We start from the raw sequence: 27,645 nt of genomic DNA on the forward strand, positions 1-27,645 counted from the left end.
TCTGTTTTAAACAAGGTTACATTTCCAAATACACATATACACCAAATCAAGAGCACAGAATTGAAATTGTTAAAAGCTCTTCATAAATTCGTAGTGCAATATAACTTAGTAATTCCTCATACAATTATATCTACCATTTTTCCAGAGGACACATGCCTTGCACAGCAGACGGACTCTTAATATGAATCATTTTCATGCCACATGGAATTTTCTATGACACAACCACTTCATGCTAAAGAGAGACCACAACTTGGTGAAGGAGAAAGAAAAAATGCTTCCATAAATTCCAGGGGGAATTAGCTTCTATGTTTTTTCTTAGAAAAGTTTTGAACTTTTCTATGTAAGTGACCTAAATGAACCTTAATTTTCAGTTTCCTTACCGTCTCAAATGTTTACACTTGTTATGGTAAGAACAGTGGTTTTAAAAAGCCAATGTGAAAACAACACACAGGACTCTGGGTAGAAGAACTCAACAAGAACTGAACAGGTGAGTAACAATCCAGTGCTGTTGAAATACTAGACTGCTAAGTACTTTAAACAGCATTTCACTGTATGTTTTTTTGTTAAAGGGAAGGTTAGAGTAAGCTGGGCATTACAGCTACTGGCAAAATGTGAAAGTGAACATTAATATTAAACTTGAGTGTCCAGCTGCCAACAAAGGCTGTGTTCCCACGGGACTGCTTCTTTAAGAGCAGCGGCAGTTAAAGTCCATGAATAGTCTGTTTTCACATCTAATTGACTCAAGCAGACAATGAATGAATCTCACTAACTTTCCCTATGTTTAAGAGGGCAGACAACAAAATAACTTAGTATCCAATGAGATAAAGTCTTTCCTTTTTTATAAAAAATCATCCACACATTCTAGAAATCTCAAGGACTGCTTCCTCTGCGCAGTATTGTATTTCCAGCATATATCAGGGAAGTTGAAGTCCCCCATGAGAACGAGTGCTGGCCATCGTGCAACATCTACGAGTTGTTTATAGAACATCTCATCTATTTCTTCATCCTGACTAGGTGGTCTGTAACAGACCCCCACCACGATGTCACTCCTAAGGACTATCCCCCTGATCCTAATCCATAGACACTCTACTTTGTCATTTCCAACCACTAGTTCTTCAACATCAAAACACTCTTTGATATAGAGAGCTATGCCACCACCCTTTCTTCCCTGTCTATCCCTTCTGAAGAGCTTGTAGCCATCAATCCCAGTATTCCAGTCATGGGAGAGGTCCCACCATGTTTCTGTAATAGCTACAAGGTCATAGTTAGCCTGCCTCACAATGGCTTCAAGCTCTTCTTGTTTATTGCCCATGCTGCGTGCATTGGTATAGATGCACTTCAGCTGAGATATCTGCCTCACCCCTTTTTCCAGCACAGCCTCCTTAGGCGCTTTACTGGAGAGCCCTGTTTTATCCCCTTCCCCCGTCACAGCTAGTTTAAAGCTCTCTCAATGAGTCCAGCTAGCTCCTGTGCTAGGATTCGTTTCCCCCTTTGGGATAGGTGTGTCCCATCAACAGATAACAGGCCAAATATTACAGAATTCAGCAATTATAAAACTCCAACACTCCCAACTGCCATGAAATGTAGCAGAACAGCAGAAAAATGCTTATGATTCTTTTTTAAGTATTCCTTATTAAGTAATACCCAAAGTTGTATTTTTACAAAACACAATTGGCAAAATTAGTTATAAAAGAGTCGAAAACTTTCAATGTTCATGTCACTGTGCTTATAAAAATGAACAGAAGTCATTAAGAATTCCAATATTAGTATAAATGTTGTAATACATTCTACAATTTGACAAAGTTTATTTAATATTTGTAAATCTGCTACATCACTATTTTCCCGTATCCTAAGACTTTTTTTTAATTTTTTTAATAACAAAGTTTGAATCGACACTATTGATATTTTATCAGTAATGGTGACAGTACAGTACTATTTTAAGAAAGTCTTTCTAAGTCTGCCAATACAAAAAAAAGGTTATTTTCAGGGGTATTGGCTAACCACAACAATTTCTCTTTGGATATCAGTTTGTTTAATTTCATAATGCAATTAAAATCTTGCCAGAAGTAAAATCTTCCTTTTCCTCAAGGAAAACTCATCTCAACTATTCCCAAGACAATATGCAAGAAAAAGCGTAGCATGTTTTAGCTGATGTATTTTTGTGCCAGCTCCTGCAATGACACAGATCCCCACTCTTTCTGTCCAGCTCTCAATCTGAAAAGACCTCACTGCACTGTCACTAAGGATGGAATAAAATGCGAGCACGCAGGATGTGCACAACAGTGCTTATCTTTCAACTTCTCTTTGTTAATGTTTTTTAACTTTCTTCCTTTATGCTGCTAAGAAACAAATCTAAATATTTATCTCTAGGGCCAAGTGAAGTTTGATTTGATTAGAAGTTGCAAATAATCCTACATAAACATACAAATAAGCGAGGCTTCCATTTTCTGCCAGTGGCTTTATCTCTTCAAGAATACTGAAGGAAAATTTCAGTGATGTCTTCAAGGTGAGTATAACTATCAAAATGCTACCTAATAAATAAAAATTCATTACACTAAAGGATTATTCCCTTTACTTTTGATAATTTCCTTCAAATTATTCACATTTCAAACGGAACAGAAGAGATCAGAACTGGATGTGCTTCCATGTACATAAGTTCAGACTACACAAATATCCGTGGATAACTGATGCAGCCATAAGTATACTGTCTAACTAAAGGAAAAGACTCCAAAAACATTACAGAATACATTCTTACAGTTCTCTTTTGCATCTTCATTCAATATTCCATAAGGAATATCTGTTAAAGAATTTGGAGAAAACTTTAAAAGAAAAAAAGAAAAGAAAAAAAGAAAACTCAAGAATTTAGAAGTAACGATCCCCAGAATCCTTCAAATCATATCAACTACCACAAGGAGCTCCAGTTCCCCGGTGAGTCCCAGTAATATTTCATTCTCATTTTCAGTAAGCAGCAATAACATTTCATTTGAATTACAAACTCTTCAATTATAATATCCAACTATGGAAACTCCCCAAGACATCTATGATTTCTATTTAATTTTCCAAGAAAATAAAATGAATTTGCAAGCCATCTATACAATCAAGAAATATTACCACTTGTAAATCAAAGCTTCTTGAAATTACCTTAGAAATGTTTGCAAGAAAAAAGCACCACATTGCAGCTATTACGCTAAGAAAAGTAATGCTTTTATGTAGTTTACGTAAATTCTAAGAAAGGAGAAAGCAATCCTTTATTAGACAGGTATGATTGGCATTTCCATCAGAATGATGACATCAGAACTGTTCTTTAGGGGTTGAAAGAGCAGTAGGTAGCATGGGAACTCATCCACAACAACAATACTCTTCACAAAGAAGTCAACCACTAGAATAAAGGCTGAACTCATGCTTCCAGAGAAAATATTTCTGTATCAAAAAATAAAAATGATAACATCTAAAATCAGAAGAATTTAGAAGTGGTAGGAAATTCTGAGCTTGGAAGGTGATTAAGAAGAATTTCAGCTCTATAAAACATATTGCCTGGGCATTTCTTCAGCTGTGTAATGTTCTGTCTGGAGTTGAATTTTAAAGTGAAATTTAGTGTTGTGCTAACATGTCAATAAAGAGGAAAAGCACACATGATCACTAAGAATAGGGGATACCATACATTCAGGTGCACCAATAAAATGAAATCTGTCATTTTATCAAAAACTGGTTGCTCAGTGTATGGCAAGTTATATACAACTACTCTTATAATCGTTTCCAAGTAGAAACAAAACTTGTATGGAGAGCAGAGATTCCAACTGAAACAGGAATTTGGTAACAGCTGTGAGCCAATAAACAGTAGCCTGTCCAATAGGTTTATCTGAGAGATTTTTGCTTTTAAACTCATCTTTATTTATGCAGCACACCGACAAGTACACAGGGAAATAATCTCAGTGCAGACTGAATGAAAAGTAACAACTGTTAACCAATCTGTAAATCAATTAAAAAAAACTCTTCCAGCTTTTGACTGTAGAAGAGCATAAAAGTGAGACAACAGACAACTCAAATATGAGTCTCAACACAATAAAATGTTGGTGCTCGTGCATACCTGGGCATCTGTATTTAGATTTAGGTAAATGCATTTTGCAGAGCTGACATGCTAAATTGGCCTGAATGTAAGAGTACTGATCATCAAGTGACTAGCTTTACAAAAACAAATAACCAAAACATGAGTGTCAAACGCTACAGTGAGGATTCCTCAGTCTTGATGAAGCACCCTGACAGTGCTGGTGAACCATTAAAAAACGTAAAATGCCTCAACTCTGCACAATCACTTTAAGAGTGCCAGGCAATTCCCCAAAAACTCCACTGGTTTCAGCTACTTGAGCTGCTGCTGAGAAGCCAAATCAGGGATGGACAGTGCCTGCATGGGTTTAGAGTCTTGTTATCCTGAGCCAGTCCAGCAAACACTGTACTTGGCAGTCACTTGATGCGAGAGGAGCCTAGATAACAAGATCAGAACTTCAGAGACCAAACAAAATGCACTTCTTCCAAAAATGATTTTGGAGTGAAAGAGATTTTTATAAGAGAGCTGGGATACACAAAAGCAGGGAGTTATTCAATTCAATCCGATTTCTAAGATGGCATAGACATCCTCAATTAATCACAGTTTCTGGTATGTGAAGTACTCTATACAGAATCAGCAGGAAACTGAAAATTAAAGAATCATAATGCTTCTGGGAACAAAAGACAGTGATTGATATGCAGTATTCAGTCACTATTAGTGTAGATCAGGGTGAAAAAAAATTGTGGGAACCTTTTTTATTTTAGAATTCTCTCAATAGATTCTAGTAAGGTGGAAAAAACAGTCTTTATATTCTCCATCATTTTTGAATTTCAGCATACAAAGGGACTTTAATCTTTATCTCCTCATCCCACTTTGTTCAGAATTTCCTCTCTACTCTCTGTAACAACGTTTCCAGACAGTACAGATTCTCCTTAGCAACACACAGCATGAAAACTTGGTGCAACTTTGCACTGGCTAGACTAGTATCGCATACCATAATGCTACATATTTTTCTGCTTACATGGGGTTAAGAACAGTGAGACAATAACTGAAGGCATCACCTAACCTACTGTGTGGTCTTAATGATACAATGAAAAGATGAGACAGTATAAAAAGGGGGAAAAAAAGGAAAAAGTTGAGGAGATGTTTTTTTTATTTTTGCAAACAGTAGGTTTCTCCATTCTGGAAAGAAAAAAACGTTCATTGCTAAAGCAGGTCATCTCAACATCCCATGCTTCAGGCTCTCTCCAGATTGACTTGGAGAAGAGCTGTCTTAATGCAATGCTACAAAATTTAACAAACTTGTTATAGTTTTGAAGTGCTTTGAGCACCTAATACCACCTGCCAGATTCTGCTTTTCCTACGCCACGTTGAACAAGTTATATTGTATTTTCTCTGAACTATTTCAGAACAGACAACTTTATAAATTAATAAAGTATCTCAACAGCAGTTATCTAGAATTGCTCCTGATGTGTATCCTGACATCCTTCTTAGGAGGACAGCCACAAAAATTTGGGGATAAAATAAGACCACTCACTCATGTTCAAAAGTTTTCTCAGAACTCGCGTGACTGTTTTATTTCATCTTACCTATATATATGAACAACTGTTATTTTGCCTAGTAACACTTTGTACAAATCACTTAAGCTTTCCACAGCTGATAATGCAATTTAAACTAGTTGCTTTAGTGTGCACCCCCAGAAACACCTCTAATTCAGCCAAGGATGTCAGCAATGCAGAGCAAGAAATACCTTTGTTAAACACATTCACTGAGTGTTGGCACATTCCTCACTCATCAAATCAAATGAGTTCATATTTAAAGGCTTGCAGTATTATTGTCTATCTTATGAGAAATCAGCAACAACAGCAAAACAAAGCAGATTATCAAGACAAGAAGCATACATCACAGTGACATGCTGGTTTTTTTCCCCTCCACAGCAGAGGAGAATTGAGGAAATGGGACATGAAAGAGAGTAGGGCTGGCACATATGGTTGTCATAAATACACAATTCTGTAATTAAGTAAGAATGACTCATTAATCTTTGCAAAATTGCACGATCTTTAAAAAAATGCCATTAAACACCATGATCAAATGTTGAAAGACCATTAAAACTACAAGCAATATGGCAGCTATTAAAATGAGTGCAGCCAAATGCATCAAATTCTTCTATGTCTCAGTAAAAACAACAACAAAAAATTGGTGACAAAGGTAACTTATTTTTTTAACATATTCTGTTGTGTAGCTGAAAATTTTTCATTAAACCAAGAAAGCTAACGTGGAGATTGTTGTGCATTTGTCTGTGTAACAGCAGCTTTAAGATCAAAACAGTTCAGGTGATAAAAAACTAGATAGCAACTAAAAAGATTTTGCACAATTTTCATTTTGCTATGTCTCTCTTCTTAAAAATATACTTGTGATCCTGCAGCTTCTCAGATAATCACCATGAACATTTAGTCAATGCAGTCAAGTTTATCTATCAGAAACAACGGCATTAAGTTTATTTGGTGTAAATACTGCAAGGCTGACTTAGCCGCCTTCAGCATTAAGCAGTTTAGAAATCTGCCTACACCACCTTTCCAGAGAAGTTTATTTCATTATTTTCAGCCAATCAGTTAGCACTTGACTAATCATTTTCGTATCAAATCACATTCAACCTGTCAAAGTCAATGTGGTTGACTGAAGACCTTGGTGACACACAACCTACTACAGAACCTGCTGCCTAGGCTTCAAGTTAGGGAAACAGCTCAAGTCTCAATCGCACACATTATATACACAAAGCAATATCTTCCTAACAAACATATTAACTAAAAGAAATAGTGTTCAAAACATGGTTGTCTTAATGCAGAGTAAATCTGAGCTGCAACTTGCCTGATTCATTTCTGCCTTACAGTACCGTAATTCTGAGCCAAATAACTCAAAATAATTTGTGCTTAAAAATACAAATTAATTAGACAGTAAACTTTTGAGCTTGCATGCATCTCATTATCAGATTATTAAGTGAAAGCACAAAACAATAGCTCTTTGGGAGTATTCCCAGATGAACGTTTATACTGACAGGACTACTTGAAAAGCCAATTAAAATAAAAACTCATGAGTTGTACTTTGCTGCAGTCAGTGATCTTCTTTCCAATTTAGACAGTGGCAGAGAAGACATTTTACGACTGCTGAGCACAGCCTCCCCGTCAGGGCTTCCTCTGTCCAAGCAGCCAGTGTCTGAGAAGTTTAAAACGTATAAACTCACACTGACAGACAAGGTGTGAGCCAGTAAGCACGCAACATGTTGAATAATGCTAGAATCCAAATTATAAACTTCCTAAGTGTCATTTGTGTAAAGGTTTGCACAAGTCCAATTTCCTCCACCTGAAAGCCTCTTGAAAATAATTTATACTTTTCAAGTCAATTGCAGTCTAAGAACAGGGCATCTGAGCAGCTCTGAACGTAAGAAAGAACAGAACTGGAAAAGAAGAAATGAGTTTCATCACTACCTTCACTATGATACGCAGAAAAGACATCTCGGCTCTCCCTTTACATTGCTTTAGAACTACAGATCTTGCTGTACCGGTAGACAGCTATTGGGTTTATTATCTTCGAGAAGAAATTAAGGAGATGATGAAACTTCTTCCTGTCCCAAAAGGGAAGTGCTTTCTGAAAACAGGCATAGCAGATAAAAATCTGTTTTGTTAATCTTTTGCAACTTCTCTGCTTATTGGAATTAACTTTATTGCTAATTTTCAGTAAGATCTCTGGATCAAGCACAGCTCTGCAGGGGACAGAGGGCACACTACAAATCCTACTGATAACAAATGAAAGCACTGGCTCCCTGTCAGCCCAGAACAAAACCTTTCTGTACACTGTATGTACAGATCCTGCAGTGAAATTTCAATTCAGCCTTTTGAAAGATTTGTCAAACATTAAGCAAACCATTTTAAACCCAAAGAAAGGCAGAAGTGAGAGCACACATGACTGTACACAGTACAGTTCTCAACTTAAAGCACTGACAAGTCTGCTCACATACTTCTATAACTGTAACACAATGAAGTGTATAGCAGAAATCAGTATCAAATTCTGGTCACTGAATCCTGTGTATATTTGTTGCCATCATTAAAGTTTTGCCTCAAAGATATACAGCTCACAGATTACAAAGCACCACTGAATTCTAATTATCAGTGCAATACAAAGTTAATTCCCTCACCCTCTCCTCACATAACAAAACAAAACGATAACAAAACAAGTATTTTTTTGGATGTTTAATTTAGATTTAAAATAGCACGCTGGCAGAAAGAATTTGTAAATCCTAGGATAATCCCTGAAGAGGTATTTAGAGCACCTAGATACGATCTGCTTAGGTCACGTGCTACACAAGATTCAAAAGATTGACCTGGTGCATTATTATAAACATAAATGCAGATATTAATATTGAGATCACAGATTGATAGATATTCCCTAGAAAACCCCCCAAAATCTTAAATACATTTAGAATATAAGAAGATACTAACATGTCTTTTTTGAAGAAACAGTTAATTTGACAAGAATAGCAATATCAGAAAAGAGTGCATTGTCATTACATTATGCTTTGACTCAAGGATAACAAAGCATGTAGAATCTTTTAGGCAAGGAAACTGTGGTAATAAATGCAACACATATCAAGATTTCTGTCCACAATGTACACTGAGATCGAAGAAGTTGTGGTATGGTAAACAGGTGTAGATCTGAACAGTTAGGTGAGGTTTTCCAAACTAATCTGTTTTGCTTTACTTGCTATGTTATGAACATTTGTATTTCATATGGAAATATTAAAAGATGACTAAACTGTAGAAGGAATATTAACATATTCAAAACGTGTTCAAAAACATTGTTTCAATCACAGTGAATACTTAATTGTTTTTGTTCCAGCTAAATGTAGTGTTTAAAACTAGAGGGACAATCTGAAGAGATTAAACCCCAACAGTTTTTATATACATCTTCAAAAAACATTGTAAAGTACCAGCAGTCAATACTCAGAAGTCAATATCTGGAAGCACATGCAGCTCTTGAACATTGCTGCAATATTATTGCTAGCAATAACTCTTGATATATTAATAATGCAGACAGTTAAGAAGGGCAGACTACTAAAGCTACTTAAATATTTCCTTAATTATAATAAAACACCATAAGCTGCAAAGTAGGGTGTCTGCTGGACAGTCTGTGGGGCACTAGGTCACCAATTATATTAGCTGCACAGTGAAATTCACAACACTTTTGGCTAATCTCCTCCTTGAAAGGTTCATAAGAACATATGCCAGAAATCAAAGGTAGAATACAAGGCTATTTTCTGTATCTCTAATGTTCCAAATGGCCCAGAGTAAATAAATAAATAAATAGATTAAACAAACAAAAAAAACCCAACCAAGACCAACAAAATAACCATCATCACATCTTTAACACCAATTACTTCTCAAGTGAAATACGTTGAACCAATATATACACAAACAAAATCTAATTCTTACCGCAAAAGACAAACTACATGCAGGAAACTGCTAAACTGGAATGAATATAACCTAATTAGGCCAACTCTGAAGAAAGCAGTTAGCCTGGAAAGAAGTTCAGACAGGAAGGAGGAAGGACAAGAAACACACTGCTGATTTCCAGAGCCATGGAAATAGCAGGAAAAGATACAAAGTGCAGAGTGTCTATTCACAACAGCTTCTGCACACTGCTTTCACGGAGTAATCCGAAAGAAAAACGAAGTCAAAAAAGCTCTAGAACGTATCCCACTTTTATTCTTAATCTTTCACAAATGCTGAACTGAATGCTGTTCATATTTCATTTTAACACATACCCATGCTGAAATCTGATTATTTAATACTCCAGAAACCAAACCATTAACTTGCAACTACGTTACGTAGTAGATCAAAAGAAAAATGCAAGCAGATGGGAGCTCACACGTCTACAGAAATTTATTTTTTCATAAGCACATGCTATTTTAACAGACAGAGTCTGCTTACATGAGGCATAGCTACCAACCACAGGATTCTGTCCCTGAACAGCAATTCCATACAAATCAAAGGTGTAATTATTAAGCAGAGCCTTTCATTCCTGAACTTTAAGCCAGTGTAATTTGTGATAAGCCAAATCCAGCACAATCTGCAAACAGCACCTTCGCCAATAAAATGAATTCAAGTGTGACATGCAGCCTACTGTCCTTTATTGGAATGTGCAATGTGGTATTTGTAGCATCAAGAGAGTCCTCGCCATTGCAAATTGAATTCCAAAAATAATGATTTCCAACACTCTCCAGAAATTCTGCAAATAGCTCTGAAACCAATAATAACAGTTTGTGTCCTGCCCCTCAGTCCTGGATGCCCATTACAAGATGCCATTTAATACCCAAGATTTCAGGAATGCAGATGGCATTCATAGTCTGCGGAACACAAGCTTGCTTCAGTTCGAGGCTTTCTGCCTTTCAAGAAAGCCTAGGAATGTCATCTACAATCTCTTGAAGAACGTTAAGGTACCTTCCTCATCTTAAACCCAAATTTCTAAAATACTGGCAACCAGGGACAAAATCTCAGCTCAGAAACAGAACTTCATCATTCTCTGATTCACACATTGCTAATACATTAGTAATGCAACAGAACAGCTCCTTCCACTCACTCACAGTCATATGCCAAAGCACTCTTCTCATCACAGGTACCAGCACGCAACTTTCAGAACAATTAACATGTAGCTCCATATGAATTTTAATTTTTTAACTCAATTTTACTTCAAACGTAAAAAGCAAAAGTCAAAAAATAATGAGTAGCCGCAGCAGTTGTGACTCCTCTAGAATCACAGACCTTTCTTTCCCCAGCCACGTGGCACTTTCTGGCAATGCTCCAGCAGGCAGGCTTTTTGCTAAATGGAGTGTGTCTATTGAACTTGGTTTGCTCTTACCCGTCAAGGAAGCAACACTCTCCCCCCCTCCCGCTAGGAGAAAAAGGCAGGTGGGAGGGCAGAGCTGGCCAGCTGCCATGCCCAGTGACATCCCACTAAGAGGAAGACCCAAGGGAGGGCTTCAGACTCTCAACAGTCAGCTGAGAGAAGTCTGAGTAAGGCTGTGGGTAACTGGAGACAGAATTCAGTACTGGAAGAAGAGTTCCGTGAGAGCTAGTATATCAGAAGATGAAGATTTGGACAGAAAACCCTGCTTTCACAGGCTTCTGATCCGGTGAAGGGAACAGAAGCCTCCAATTCTGTGATCTGCTACCCTTAGGCTGGATTTACATTCATTGGCATGACAATATTCAGCTCCATCTGCCAAAAAACCACCCCACTAAGCCCACTCACAAGGTGCTGTACCAGTTTCAGCAGGGCATAGGCACCAGAGATGCATTTTAAGAAGTGTCATCTTCTGCCAAAACAATTATTCTGATGACACGTGGTATCAAATCAGGCCCACACGTTTCAGTAGGCGACACACTGCACCAAGATCCATGATTTCTTGTTATCCCATTATCGTGAACTCATATGAAAAGTTATTAATTGCTTTAAAATGTCTAGCTGAAGAATAACAGGGACATTTAAAAGCCAGTAACTGGTACTGGCTGAGTGCAAGAAATCTGTCCTCACTTAACTTCACGTTCTCATATCACAGCTTCTCTCCTCATTGTCTTTCTGTGTACTGTTATGGCTCATCATTTTTCAAGGAACCAAAGACGTCTCCACTTTTCAAAGGAAAAATTACTTGCTTTTCAAACCTTTATTCTAGTTGTAATACATGCATACCTAGTCTGGTATTTACAAAGCAGGATGAAGAAAGTAAGATTAAACCCTGAAAGGAAATCATATAATTAATTCTCTGAAATTCAAACCTTCATTTTTCTGTTTAATTAAACACGAGTTAAGTTGCACAGTGCCAGCTTCCAATTCATAAAGCTATTTTAGAAGCATTTTACAAACAGAAGAGAAAGAGCCCTTTTCTCCAAGTACTTGTATAGTAATTACTCAGGGGAACAATAAAAAACAAGTTGAACCACAAAACACATCCAAGTATTCTTAAGTAGCAGATCTGTGCATTTTTAAGAGAAGTCATTTCAGTGACTAAATCTTTTAATCTTTAATCTACACTTAGCACTGAGGGTGGCCCTAATGAACCACAGACAGCAAAACTACTACAGGACACTGAGGGCAGGACCACTAAGGACACAACTAGAAACACAAAATTGGCTAAAACTACCAGAAGGACATAACGGGTTTGTTCTAGCATCACAAAGAGAAAATACTAGTTCATTAGATAATAGAGAAGTTCCTTTCATGAAAAGCTCATTAGCATGGCTTTTCCCCATAAAGATATCTTTTTGGCTTCCTCAAAAAATGACAGGATCAGATCAGGTGAGCAATGTGAATTAGAATACAGAAAGAATACTGAGATTAATCTGAGTTATTCAACTAAGCAGAGCCCAGAGAAACCCACAGAACACAAAGAAGTGGCACGAACAACATCCAAAGAGCGAGCTACCAGCTAGGAGTTTATATCACTCAAAAAATATTACAGGAGATCAATACAGTATAGCTTACTAAATCACAGTACTCTTAAGAACAGTGTCTACATTGACAAGAAGTGAGGGCGAACAGGACCAGAGCAAACAAGTGCTGCTGGGAAGCTGACATCCACGCTATTTACATTTCAGGTCAGTATTGATAGTTCCTTGTTTTGTTAGTTTAGAGCTAGCTCTTTTCCCAACTTTTGGATTAAAAGTCTATTTGCACCTCGACAACATTAGAGAGGTTGCTGGTGCATGCCTTCCAATTTAGTTTCATGCAAAGGGAACGTGGTTCACGTGTTCAGAGTGCCATGCAAGGTGAAACATGGCAAAGTGTGGAAATAACAGCATGGTTTGTTTCAGAAGTGCACATCTGAACCAATGCAATGTGAAGGCACACTGAGATAACCACTCAGGTATAGCCAAAAGTTGGAGGATATACTGGAAGAACAGACTGAGAAAGATGAAAAATTAAAGCAATTATTTAACATGGGAAATTAAAAGGTACTTGCAAATAAGGAAGTTCTTATGGTGTTGGAAAAATAAGATGCACAAAAAGAGATGAATACTTCTGTATGTAAGAAGGAGTAACTGCCAAAATAAGAGGAAAACTGTAGAAGAGGAACTGAGGAATAATTTAACCAGAAATCAAACTATAAATAAAAAGGTAACAAAGCAACATCAAAAAAACAGCAGCTGAAAAAAGATAAAATAATAGCAAGAACGTTTTACATAGGAAGAAGACAATATATATTCTTCTGCTGTAGGCAATGGTGAATCACAGAATGACTTGGGTTGGAAGGGACCTTAAAGACCGTGTAGCTGCAATCCCTTGCCATGGGCAGGAGCAGCCTCACACTAGATCAGAGTGCCCCAAACAACCCAGCCCTGAACACCTCCAGGGATGAGGCACCCCCAGCTCCTCTGGGCAGCCTGCACAAAGGTCTTGGCACCCTCATTGTGAATATCCCTTTGGGGTCTATATTTCTATGATTTTATGCTTTCTGTCACCAAAATATATTAGTGATGTTTTACTTACATATAGAGTGTGTTAATTTTATATTTGTAATATTAATTTCCTTTCAAAATGATGTATTTCAAAAATGCTTGCATATTCATCAGATGCTTCTATTTACTAATGAGAGATTTTGCAGTTGGATTTGATGATCCTGAAAGTCTTTTCCAAACTGAGCAATTCTGTGATTCTGTGAGTACACTTTAAAAACACCACCTGATTTTTCACTGAGAATGCTGTTTATTGCTTCTTTAGTATATTCAGGCAGTTTTGCTTACACGCTTGAAGTGAATAGGCAGCAAGTAAGGTTTCACTGTACTCTCCATTTCCAAATACCACCAGTATTCAGTTTGGGATTTATAGTTACCAACACCCCTTCCCTAAATCTTTTGTCAGTATCTATAGTTACAGACTTCTGAGCTTCCCAATTTCTTTATCAAGGCAAAACCTAGGTCTAGAAGTTAAAATATGATTATCAGTGAATCTCTAAATATAGAGAGGCTATTAAAGGGCCAGTTGGCATTTAAAAATGATGAAAGTCAATACTGTTCTTAAGCATCAGCACTAGCTGGTGTTGCTAAGCTACTGCTGCCCAGACAGTTACACACACCACTAGGTTAATTCACGCAAGCTGATGCTCTGAAGACAGAAGAGAAGGAAAAAGAAAAAAAGAAAAAAAAAAGAAAAAAAAAAAAAAAAAAAAAAAAAAAAAAAAAAAAAAAAAAAAAAAAAAAAAAGAAAAAAAAAAAAAAAAAAAAAGAAAAAAAAGAAAAAAAGGAAAAAAAAGAAAAAAAAGGAAAAAAGGAAAAAAAAGAAAAAGAAAAAAGGAAAAAAAGAAAAAAAGAAAAAAAAAGGAAAAAAAAAGGAAAAAAAGGAAAAAAAAGTCAAAAAAAGGAAAAAAAGAAAAAAAGGAAAAAAAGGAAAAAAGAAAAAAAAGGAAAAAAAGAAAAAAAAAAGGAAAAAAAAGGAAAAAAAGGAAAAAAAGGAAAAAAAGGAAAAAAAGGAAAAAAAAGGAAAAAAAAAGGAAAAAAAGGAAAAAAAGGAAAAAAAGGAAAAAAAGAAAAAAGGAAAAAAAAAAAAAGGAAAAAAAGGAAAAAAAGGGAAAAAAAGGAAAAAAGGAAAAAAAGGAAAAAAGGAAAAAAAGGAAAAAGAAAAAAGGAAAAGAAAGAAAAAAAGAAAAAAGAAAAGAAAGCACTCATAATGCATTTTTATGTCATTAAACTTAAGTCTCATCATCTGAGCTACAAAGGGCAATACAGCCAGTGTGCAGGAGAAATTAAAAAAAACCAACAAAAACACCTGTATTCTTCTCGAGTTCTTAAACTTGCTCTGTTAATTTACATTTGTTTGGTTTTGCTGCAGTGTAATTATAATGTTGATATTTAGTGCTGTCTATCTCCATTTTTTTCCCCAATTATTTATATTTTTATCAAATAATTATTTTATTAAGAACAAGGAGATTCTGCTTTTGTGGACCAACTGAGGCTAGCAACTGGGAAAAAAATGTGAAGAACTTTTTTGGTAATTAGATTAAAGCCTATGAAAAGAAAGTATATTTATGTGCAGTATATGTCGTTTAGATGCAATCACTGTTTAAAAACTGTCTTCTCAGTTTCTGGTGGTTTCTATGATATTATACCAGTATTATTATTATACCAGTATTTTATATACCAGATATTATACCAGTCACTGATCGCACTTGTTACTTGTAGCCTCCAAATTGCAAGCCTGCATTCACTCTTTATACAGTCACTAGCTAGCCCACGCAGCACCATTATAATGCTTAACAAAGGAAACTGCTTAGAACCTGGAAAAGAGTGCCAAATATCTCACTAGTGGATTCTCAGTAATCACAAACATCACTTCTATAGTGCTTGCTCTCTAGCTTTTCTTCTTTTTATTAGAACTTCTTGGTGTCCTTACACTTACAAGAGTGTGTCACCTGAAGTCATCCCTTTATCTCTGCTGATGAAAAAGGAGACCCTTCTCATTGGTAGGAAACAATTCTGACTTCCTAATAATCAAATACTTCTCGTCACTGCCCACTGTCAGCATGAACATCATGACCACAATGTTTTTTTCCTTCATCATATAACTAAGCTAGGATCACTACTAAGACGAATCACAACTTTAATGTTGTCAGTGTCATTTTGTCATACTTGTGTCATTGGCTGTGCGTGCTAAATGTACAGCTGGTTGAAAAACTGGATGAAAAATATTTAACCATAGATAGCTATCAAGTAGTCAAGGATTACTGGGTAAAATTCTGTAGACTTTTTCTTTGATCAACATTTTCAGTAAAGAAGCTACATGACGAAAAAGAGAAACAGAGAGGATCAGAGCAAATGACAGAAAGACTGCAGGTGTTTAATTTATCGAGAAGCACTTAGTAGCTACCTTCAAATATATCAAAGGTCACTGGGAAGTAGTAAAAAGTAGTAAACTATTTTCAAATGACCACTGAGAACTGGAGAAGAAAAAACAGTTTTCAGAACAGTCACAGCTAAACAGCTGCAAGAGATTACAAAAAAAATCCAGAAAAACCATGTGAAGATTGGTCAGAACATACCTGATCCTAATTTGAGAAAGAGTAACAGGCTAGACCAAACGTCAACAATGAAAGTGAAAGATGCCAAAGATGATTTTGAACAGCGTGTGTATAGGCCAAGAGCTAAGAACTCAGGCAACCTGAGAAAAGCAGCAGCACATTGCTCCTTGCTTCGTAACACAGGAACTGAGAGCTACTTGGATATAAGTGCTGCGGGCTGTGTGTTCCGAGGATTCCAAGTTTACTCTCCAAGTAGTAGTAGTATTGTGGCAGGGAATTTTCTAGCTTCCAATAAACTGTTTTTCTCCTAAAAAAACTAAATTTGTAGAGAAAAACAGTGTGAGCATTCTATTCTTAAAAGATCAGCTGCCAACTTTTATATAGTTCTACTTTGTTCTGACATCACGTTTTAGAAATTTCCATCACAAAAAAGAAAAAACGTTGTGCAGAAACTATTTTTAAGTTTAAGAAGGTTACTTTTACAGATTCATAATTCCAAAGGATTATAAACTGCAAAGCTATGCATGTACTAATGCTGCTACTGTAATCCTAGATTTTGAATTATAATATTCCTTGCATTATCTGTTAATGCTTTCCCTAAAGTCTGGCTGGATCACTAAAGCAAAAACTGATCTCTGGGCCACTGAAGGAAATCATTTCACCATCTCTTTAACATATTAAAAAAAGACACGGACATGTTAGACCAAAAAGTTTTCAGATCTCAGGCAAAGAAGGTCAGGAACTCATCGTTATTATGATTATTACAGTTCCCTCATCACACTTGTTCAACCTTGTTATCCAATGGTACAGACTATTTATGGCTTACTAAAATAACAGATAACCACTTGTCAGATACTGAAACAGAAGGAACACATAGCACATTTCTTTGAAAGTACTTCTGGGCCTGAGGAGGTGTGAATCCCGTCTGAGAGCACACTGCTTACCCTCATCTTCCCACTCCTGAGGCACTTCAAATGGCAGCTGGGGGAGCAAACATTTTTTCCCAGGTAAGTAATATCAGTCTTCCTCAGCAGACAGCAACCACGCTGATTTTTGTACTACAAATAAACTGGATTACTTTTTCTGAACTTCTGGCGAGGTTGATGCCTTCTTCTGAGAAATCCAGCAAGCTATCCTTGACACAGCCACAACTTCAGTTTCCAAAACAGCTGCATGAGTTACCTTTTCTCACACTAGAGACTCCACCTTTTCTAATATACAAGCCTACTTTTTCCTATTACAGCCCATTGCTAAAAAGTCCTTTTAACTTTTTTTGCAAACCTGTTTGTGAAATTAGTGGTTTGCTTTCTATCTTCTCCAGGCTGACCTCAATCAAAACCAACCAAACAGACCAACCCCTGTTTTTACACCATCCAAGACATCACTATAGGTATTTATACCAACCTCTCATTTCCACAAGCATCTACTGATTTATATAACCATTGTGCACTAGTGTTAAGCTGCAGGCTCCTTATGGACGTTTAACAAAGATAATTACAGTGACAGCTGAATTTTCTGCTTCCAGAAAGCAGAACTCTTCACAAAGCATCATTAACTGTAAGATTTTTATATCCTGTTCACCTTTAGCACTTTCTGTGGCGTATGATGTTAGGCAGAACTTCACATCCATCTGCTCTGTTTCTTACTTAGGACTGCCTATAAAGAAAAAGTCAATGGCTAACATAAAAAATCCCTCCAGTTGCTCTGAAATAATTCAAAGGAAGTAAGATGTGTGGTTGAACATCTGCTTTTTAACAAGTAAGACTCACTTCTGCAGCAGCTAGTGCCTTTGTGAGATTGCTGCTTCCATTTTTCACCACTTTCATCAATGTCTGCTTGCATTAAGAATTAACTTATCAGCAAAATGACTGCCTCAGGTCACAGCTTCAGCTTTATCCAACATACGTGCTCCTAACATAGTTTCAGTCCATATTCTTAAAACTCTAGACAAAGCTCTTATAATAAAGGCTAGGGAGGCATATCTTTGACATCACGCAGTTTACATATTGAATGAAGCAAGATCAAGAACTACTTCCAGATCTCCTTGAATAAGGGAAATACAACTTAAAATTCTGGTTTAAATTTCGCGACAGGCTCGTTTTTCAGAATTTGGTCCATTAGTGCAATTTAATAAAGAATTCCATTTGGCATCAGATTATTTTCCTTGATTACGTGCAAAAAATGTATTGTGTATGGACTCTCACACAGATCCTACACATAACTAACAATAAACAAACAAAATGAATAAATAACAATCAAAGTCATCCTTATTATCTAGAGCCTAATGACTCAGTCACATGTAGTCTTATTTATAGATGAGATCTCATACTTCACAGACCTAACTTGTTTCACTGGTGTTATACACATATCATAACAGCTATGGATGGGGAAAGAAATATTCGAAGCAACAAAAAAAACCACCAAAACTCCACTACCCTCCCAACAAAGTATCACTGAAGACTGAAAAGTAACTGCCACTCTCAGACTGACTCCTGTTTTGCCCATTACTTCTTACCTTACCTGATTTTTCACAATCAGTTAATTAACCAGACAATGCAAGATAATTACCCGTGTACTTTTGGAACCAAAACTGCTGATCTGGAGAAATGTCAAATTAACCCCAAATAATTCATACCGTAAGGGAAGCTTTTAAACTGTCAGCACACAATTGGGAACTGTCAAGTTGAAGGACATCTGCAGTGTGTCTAGTGCTGAATACTGGTTCCACAAGCAAAAATGTACTGCTTTTGAGGAAGGCTCAATGTCAGAAACAGAAAATGGTTTTTCTCCCTCTTACTTTCCTTCCAACTGCTTTGGATTCACAAACCAATGAAGAATATGACTGAGTGTTTTAGACAGTTGTCATCTAGAACTGATGTGTGGTATCACCAGCAACTTCTTTTTCTAATAGTTGGATTGAGATTTTTACTTTCAGACACCTTCTTCACAATAAGTTAGATTAAGAAAGATAAGCACACAGTGCTGGTTAAGGAAGATGAGCACTTGGTCTCTGGGAGACTTCAAAATGCCATTTTGATGTTGGTTTTACTTACCATCTGTACAACCTTTTACTGTTTGTTCTGTCATTATTGCTTTTCCGGTAAAGGTTCCTTTCCATTCAAAGGATATACACTGTGTACTAACAGAAATTATTCTGTCAGATCACAGCATGAGTTATTAAAAAGCTGAAAGGGAAAACTGCATTGACTATTTATACTACTTAGGTACTAAGAACATATTTACTGAATAAACACAAACTTCAGAAATAGATGCTAATATTCTAGTATCGTTGCTAGTTATTTCATGTGGTACTGATATTACCCAGGAATGTGGAATACTGTCTGATGATGGATCCTTCGTAAGGAAGGAGAAAAAACGTTAAGGAGAGCAAAGGAAGTAATTTTTAAACGGCTTCCTAAATTTTATCACCCTAGATTGAACTCTGTTACGCAAATTATAATAAGGCAAGATCTATGTCTTTCAAGAGCTCTTTAAAAAGGCTAACATCTCCTTTTCTACCAGAACAAGCAGTGAAAAAATGGGTACATGAAGGATCTTAGGCCTGTACATTAAATCTGGCTCCTACCTCCCATAGCAACAGCACTAATTGTCCTTCTGAAAGGACAACCGTTGCCGATACAATTTCTGCCTTCGTGGATAATAGGCAACATGGAAAAAATGCCAACATTTTAACTACTCTGCACAGTGTTATGAAGGAAGGGAAGGCACCAGCCATCCCACGTGCCCTCCCCACACACACAGCAGGCTGTGGTGGCAGTGTCACAGATGGGTCACACACTGCACCATGCAGCTCTCACAGATTCCTGTGCGTGCCGACACAGCGATGACGTGGACTCAAGGATACAAGCTTGTTATTTTATGCACATTTGCTTCATTTTTATTGTACTTTCTGGCTTGCTCGCTGGTTTTAAAATGTTAGATTGAGTAAGAAAGATTCAGATGGATTTAAATAACACACAATCCCTAAAACAACTATTTTCAAGTAACCTTTATAGCCGAATATTTGTGGCTAAAACTCTGATAAATACTCTTTTTTGACACCCCTTTTTGCTCTTCACATGTAATGAAAATGTAATTTTGCATGAAGGCCGATCCCTTAAAAACTACTGTAAAACCAAAAATTCAAATCTGACACATGTTGAGTTTACGTTACTCTGTCAGAAGGTAACTGTAAAGCAGGAGTAGAAGGGCATCCATTTCACTTCAGAGAGGCTGATTTGTTCCTGATTCTTATTGCTTATAAGAGATTCAACCATCTTTCAGAAACAGAATGTGTACTTAGCTGCCAGTGTTTCTGCACAGGAGGAATCTGCCACTCCTCACCCAGGATCCCACACTTTCATTAGTTCTTGAAATCTATTTTTGTCTTGAAGATAACAAGCATCATAACCAAAGCATCAGAACCTCGTCACAGGGAAATGTGGGAGGTGCTGAGGCAGCAGCCTGGTGCCAGCACCACCTGGGGCTAAGCAGCAGAGGCTCTGGTCCCTTCACACTGACACAACCATGGGACTTTGCCTCCTCCACCTCTCACGTTCCAAAAAAAGTTTCTCTCGGAAAAATAACAATTGTTTGAAGCACAGCAACTCTCAGTGAAACCGCTTTCTACCAGCGTTACTGTCAGAGCAGCACAGCAGGCCACGTGCTGGACAGGTGATCTCAGCACTAGTTTAAAGGGCACGGCTTAGGAAGTGCTTGATGATTTTTACAGAGTCAGAAACCGAAAACCTCCTATTTTAGTAGTGTTCCTCAACAAATGCTTTTATTGCTACAACGTAAGCAAACCATTCCAATTACTTTTCTGCTCGAGCTGCAATCAGTGGAACGCATGACTGGGACATAACCTCCTGCTTTGGCTGCTGGTAAGGTACACTGCCCGTTAGCTCCTCCATATGAATGCCAAAGTAATACTTCTAGTTTTGATCTTTTTTAACTAGAGAGTAGCCTTGCTTTTTATAGAAGGACAAGTATCTAACAAAATCTTAAAAAAAAAAAAAAGCCATATTCCCCAATTTTCAAAGTAAAACCAAGCTGCTTCTGCGAAGAGGGAATGAAAAAGTGACACAGAAGTTACACATTCATTACCCCTCAGTATCTCTGGATGAAAGGCATTCAGCTCAGAAGCTCCTGTTCTTATCTCACCAACAATGAAGGCTTATCTGAAGCCCTCACTCTAAGCCATGCTCTTTTCTGCTACAAATGGCAGCAAGAAAAAAAATATCACTGAAGTAAATTATGTCCTCACATTAATGTAATTTTGCTGACACGGGCTCCTGATAGGTGGCTGGATTACCAGAGCCGTACAATAAGGATATTCCTTGCTCGTTCTGCAGAACATATTACTCACGGTGACGGCATTTAGAAAGGACGTTAAGTTCATATTCAGAACAGAAGACAAGCTTGCCAAATCACCTACTTTTATCATATAAACTGGACACATTGTACACCTAAGTTTAAGCTTGTGACGCACTCCCAACTATTGCTTTGCCCACAGATAGGGTTCAGCACAAAGACAGATGCCAAGTTTAAAGAGTGAGTTTATCTTTACTTACATCTAAAGCAATAGAACACTAAACAAACAATGCAGCAGGAGTGAAACAAAACGGTGAAATGACATAGCAAGAATAAAGCAGAACGCAGTAACACCCCTAATCGTTACTACACAAGAGTAACTGGAGTGATTACGAAAGACGCATCACCAATTGCCCAGCTACTGCACCACCACAGACCTGCACTGGTTGGGAGGCCCTGGTTGCAGTGAGGAGCTGGAGAACCTCCCCTGGCAACTGGGAGTCCTATGCCACACGTCCATCCACGTGAGGTCTCCAGCTCTGCTGCAAGAGGGACCAGCTTTTATGCTGCTGAATGAACAAGTTTACATAACTTTGAGGGTGAAAACATTTGGTTTCATTCTCCTTTTTGGATTCTACCTCAAGCCTGGCCAGGGCTCAGGGAAGAAACAAGGAAGTTTGTGTACTAGGCCTTGATTCCCTGCTTCTATACAGGGAAAGGTTAATATGTTCTCAGAACGTTTAGTCTAAAATAATCTCTTGCTAATGAGCTATTTTATCTGGGATACATATTTTGCTACTGATCACACTTACTTTGCTAATGATCAGATACTAACATTATATAACACTTGGTCATGAGGTTCATCTAGAGGTCAACTTTGGTTTGAGGCCTACTGTTCAGGCTTTACCACTATCTGTGTTTAAACCAAGCTGTTGTAAAGACCAGAACTCCACAAGTTACCATTCAGTTTGCCTCTTCTCAGCCCCAAAACAAAACAAACAAACCAACATAACCAATATATATCCTTAGGAGCACTTATACTTGAAGAAGTTTCTCATTTTTTTTCTGCATACAACAATAAAAAAGATGTATTTGTTAAAGCAGTGTAAAATTATTCCTTTTTTAAATAATCAGTCTGTCTAACAATGACTCATTACAAGCAGTGCTGTACTCATTCAGAAGCATTTCTAATGTAGTGCCACTTAGTTCTGCAACATATCACACTTTATAAACTCAAAACCCCACCCGAAGGAGAGGCAGTCAGCCCTCTGTCTATACTCAGAACAAGTTGAACCCTTTGCTGCTTGTTATTCTCATTCTACTTCAGGGTGTTTTCTTGTTTCTTTTTAAGTATACCATTTTTGTGCAGAGTTAATTTTGAAAAATGGGAGTCTGAGAGAAGGGGAAAAGAGGAGGAGGGGAAAATCCCACCCACAATACTACTGTATTGTAAATTTTGGAGAGTAAACTTGGAGTCCTTGGAACACACAACCCACAGCACTTACATCCAAACAGGGACACCGCACACAAATAACGACTGCGAAAATGGCTGCAGAACAGTTTTTAAAATAGGACAGCTCAGGGTGGAAAAGGTATACCAACAGACACACACACGAATGGCCAATGACACCTGATCAGAAAGGCTTAAACAGGTGTATCACTGAAGTTATTTGAGGAATTACTCTGTATTTTTCTAAGTGTTGTAAAATAAACTCACAGTAACTCTTCAGCCCCCAGAAGACACTTTCTGAAGCACATGCTATGTACATCTGTTGTTATCCAAACACATGCACCCATTAAAGCAGTGTTAATGCAGGAGACGTATTTGCCACTCTAAGACTTCCACAAAGTTGTTAATGCCTTTTAGGACAGCAGTTATAGCTTCATGCAACCACTACACACAGCCTGTCAGTATTCCTACTAACCAAGAACATCTACACACATAAAATTACTGTTATAGTGAAGATCACTCTTTATACCAAGTGCAAGATTGCACACACACAGCAGAGCAGCTGTACACCTACTAGTAATTGACTACAAGTGTACTCTGAGGAGAAACTCCTGACTGCTCTCAGTTACCGGGCTGTGGTTAGGGACATAAATGCCTTGGATCACATAACTTCAGTTCTTCCAGATGAAACTAAATTGAAAGGTGGGCTAGGTGTTAATTGGCTCTCAAGCTGTAGCACCACTTTAGAGATACTCAGAAGTAACACCCCTCCCAGCTGGCACTTTCACTGCAGACCTGCAGGGCAGCACTGAGGCAGGTGCAGCCAGCACAGAGAGGTACCAGGAATCCCTCCTGTCAGGCAGTATTTAGGAAGGAGTGCACATCCTCCAGCTAACAGTTTTCAGACTGACTTCACGGGTTCTAGCTGAACTAGCAAGGACTAAATGGAACACAGCAGTTTTGTTTGCAAAGGAAATGGCTCTTGAGAGCATCCCCACTATGCATGTTTTTTCAGACAACTAATTCAGACAAGCTCTAGTTTGGCACCGAGGCTTAATGCCCACAGCAATCAGACAGCGTCTCCTAAGCTCTTACAGCACATCTTTCAGTCTCATTTTATCCCCAGGAAAACATGTTTGTGTGCTCTCAGAACGATCCACAATGGAAACAATGAGCAGGAGCACGTATAGGAACTGAAGCACTGACAGACACACCTACAAACCACGCAAAAAAACAGCAATAAATTATACTGGGGAGAAGACTAAGTTTCAGACAACATGACTATGTACTTCTAAAGGAATTACAAACATGCTGTTCTTACAAATTCATGTTGCAGCCTTTGATAATTGGAAGCTGACTCTGTGACTTGAAAGGACTTAGGCTATGGTCAGATTTAATCTTAAACTGCTTGCACAGAAGTTGTGATGCTTTAAACGTGTAAATAGCTTCATTATAAAATTCCCCAGCACAGTCACATTTGCAGATTATTCCTTCAAAGCAGCATAGCTATTCCTGTGAACAGAGGGAATGTAAGGGTGGTATATTCTGCTTCCAAGAGAGGACTTTCATACAAATTAACCAAAATTGTTATATGTGTTTCAGGCAGCTCACATCTTCAGCTGCCCCAAGACCACTTCTGTTCTTTGATTCCATGAGGCACAGGAATGAGCGGGAAAATTCACCAGGAAAGAACAGCCAATTAAGCATGGCAGTCCACAGCTCATTCCTTCAACACACTGCAGCACACAACTAAAACAGAGGTGTGGTAAGTTCAGCAACTGCTAACGAACGGATTATTGACCTTGGAAATTCCCGCTTCAGCTAAGCTACTCAGTTACTCCAAAGCCTGGCAGCACTCTGCACTGCTCCATACCGGCAGCCCTAGGTTCTGGGGCAGGACCTACTGTGGCTGTGGTGAATGCTCGTACACTTTCAGGGTAAAACAGAAACTGGAAAGGAAAGCCAGAATTCCCTAAACACCTGAAAGGCTTTTAGAAAAAGGTTTGTTTAAGACTAAGGCCCTGAAAGTTCTTAAGGACTTACCATAAACAACAACAAAAAAAGTGCTTTATTTTTACCTTATTTCTTGAGACTGTGAGGTAAGAGTTTAGGAGACAAGCATGCTCCCTCTTATTCTTTGATAATTTATTCTATAAGGTAGAATTTTACATTAAAATATCAGCCTTTAATTTGGGAAAGTATACCTGTCCCATTCTAGTAATATAAGAAGATATATAAGGCAAGAAAGGCTTATCAGCAAACAACCCTGCAATCTTTCCCCTTAGTTTTTATGGCTCCTACCACTTCACAATACACGTGTCCATGAATCAACATCTCTAGTATTTATGCTGAGCAAGTAGCAATCAAGAAATCAAAGCAGAAAGCACACCTCTATGGCGTACCAAGTAGAGAGCGCAAAGTGGAAGGCATCTAAAAATCACAAGAGAAACCGTGTATCTAACGGCACACTGATAACACCCAAGAGCCTCACAGACATTATGGGCAACGAGGGAAAAAGGCACGGCCGGGAAGGCTGTGCTCCTGGAACGCACAATCAGCTGTGTACACTGCGGTTTGCTCTGCCGAGATAAGGGACAGGATCTGCCTCAGTGGCAGTGCTTTATGAGCACGGTAATCAGCGAGCAGCCAGACCCTGATTTAAGATGCACACCTCATCACGACGAACGCCAGCACATCAGCTCGCAGGGGTTACGACCCCAAAGGTCGCGGTTATTACAAAGGCAAGGCCACTCGTGTCAACTGACGGTTCCTCTCAAGGCTGCAGAGCATCCCGGAGAAATCACGAGCGAACCCGAACCGCTCTTCTGCTTCGAAGGACCCGAAAGTCACCGTGCGAAGCGCTGCACACCGACAGCTGCTCTTCAAACCGCACCGCTTCGCCACGCTCTTAAAAGCGACGGTCCCGCAGCGTTCGCCGGACGGTCCCGGTTTGTAAAGCGGTACATTAAAAGCAGAAAGCTCAAACGAAGCTGAACCCGACCCGGCGTCACACACGGCACGGCCTCAACAACGGCGGCTTCTGCGCCGGCACCCGCGGGCAAAGCTGCGCCGCACATCCCGAGGGGACATTATTACCGCCAAATAACTGAGGGCAACCGGGCGCCGCCGGAGCCGTGCCCGCAGCCCTCCGCCCGTTCCCCGCGGCCGGCACCGATCCGCCCCCCACCCTCACCCTCGCCTCTCCCCGTCCCCGCTCACCGAGAAGCCGGCCCAGAAGGGACACGAGTGGCGGACGCGGGCCGAGGTGGTGAGCGCCAGAGCGGCGAAGCTGACGGCCACGATGAGGCAGCCCAGCAGCATCTGCGTGACCCCCAGCGCCAGCATGGCCCGCGAGCGGGCGCGGTGCTCGCGCAGGCGGGACAGGCTGCGAGACAACGCCGCGGGGCTCAGCGAGCGCGCCCCGCCGGGGGCCCGCGCCGACACCGCGCCCGGAGGCATCGTCCGGCGGGGCCTCCCCACGGCGACCCCGCCCCGCGGGCACGCGGCGGCCGCGCCTCATGGAGCACGCGCTGCCCGGGGCGGCCCGCGCGGCTGCGGCCGGCGGGGGGGGGGGGGGGGCGTGGGTACGAGCGGGCACGGCGCCGCCGCCGCCTCCTCCTCCTCCTCTCTCGGCGGCGGCCCGAGGAGCCGGAGCCGCGCACTCCGGCCCGCGCCCCTCCCGCGTAGGGCGGGCGGCGAAGGGGGAGGGCTGCCCGCGGCCAATGGCGGTGGAGGCAGCGGAGGGAGCGGCGGCGGCGGTGCGCGCTCGGAGGGTTTGCACGTAAGGGAGAGCCCGGGAATAACCTCCCGGCAGAGGACGTAGGCCGAGACCTGCAATGGAGCCGCTGTGCCAGGACAATGGGGGCAGCCAGCGCACTGCAGCGCCGGGCGCGGGTTAGAGAGGTGTAATGGGGAAGGGGTGGGCTACAGCCGCTAGCGTTTGGTTATTAGAAGGCAAAGACCCCGCGTGTAACCGGGGCTTGCGTCTTCATGCTCGAGCTCTTTGGTTTTTCGAGAGCTCTTCTGTGCAGATGGTATTTCGGGTCCTCGGGAGCTAGTGGGGAAGCGTGCTTCGAGGAGAGCTTCAAAAGTCTCCTTTGGTAGTCAAATATTTCGCTGTAACAGCAAGCAAAATAAGAGGAAAAAAAGAAAAAAAAACAAACCTGCTCCTTTTACATTAAATCAGCACTTGTACCACAAAGCCAGAAAGGAGAGCAACTGACAGTGGCATCACTCCCAGCACGGCTGGATGCAGCCCCAGCATATGTGCAAGTAATATTTTAATCAGTCTCAAAAAGCACTCCACACCAAAGAGAGCTGTTTTGCTAAAGAAAATGTAATGCAGAATGCTACTAAATTAACACGGATGTAGAAGAATTAGCTTAGAGTGGCTTAGTTGCTCAGATGGGGCATGAGCCAAGCAGGAGTTGGTTAGAAACAAAACACACACAGCTCTTGGCCCAAGTTTCTTCCCTAGTTGTCATTCTAGATGTGATCACTGACTTTCAGATGAGTATCACACCTGGAAAAAGAGGTGGAACAGCAAGATGAAGAGAAAGAGGGAAACTGATGAAAACCAAACAAAAAACATCAATTAAAGCTCTCTGCTGTCCAACCCTGAAAAAGTACACATTTCAAAGTACAGGAAAACTGTTACGTTATGCCAGAGTGAAAGGCACTAACAAAGAAAAAACACAAGCAAAGCCGAACAGAACCTGCATATGTAACCATGATTGAACAGTTCATACCCCCATACCAGAAATGCTTAAACCT

The 27,645-nt window shown here is 39.5% G+C and overlaps 1 protein-coding gene across 1 annotated transcript in view; it reads right to left on the bottom strand.

The window, feature by feature from the left end:
* ENTREP2 (endosomal transmembrane epsin interactor 2) overlaps positions 1-26,163 on the bottom strand; it is a 100,657-nt gene extending 74,494 nt beyond the window's left edge. The window contains exon 1 of the mRNA XM_065733738.1: positions 26,092-26,163. The gene's annotated coding sequence lies outside the window, so the exon portion shown is untranslated. The remainder of the gene's footprint in view (positions 1-26,091) is intronic.
* Positions 26,164-27,645: the final 1,482 nt, after the last annotated feature.

The sequence above is a fragment of the Cyrtonyx montezumae genome, unplaced genomic scaffold, assembly GCF_038088225.1.
Source record: "Cyrtonyx montezumae isolate F1298 unplaced genomic scaffold, pur_monq_1.0 scaffold_17, whole genome shotgun sequence".
Lineage (NCBI taxonomy): Eukaryota > Metazoa > Chordata > Aves > Galliformes > Odontophoridae > Cyrtonyx > Cyrtonyx montezumae.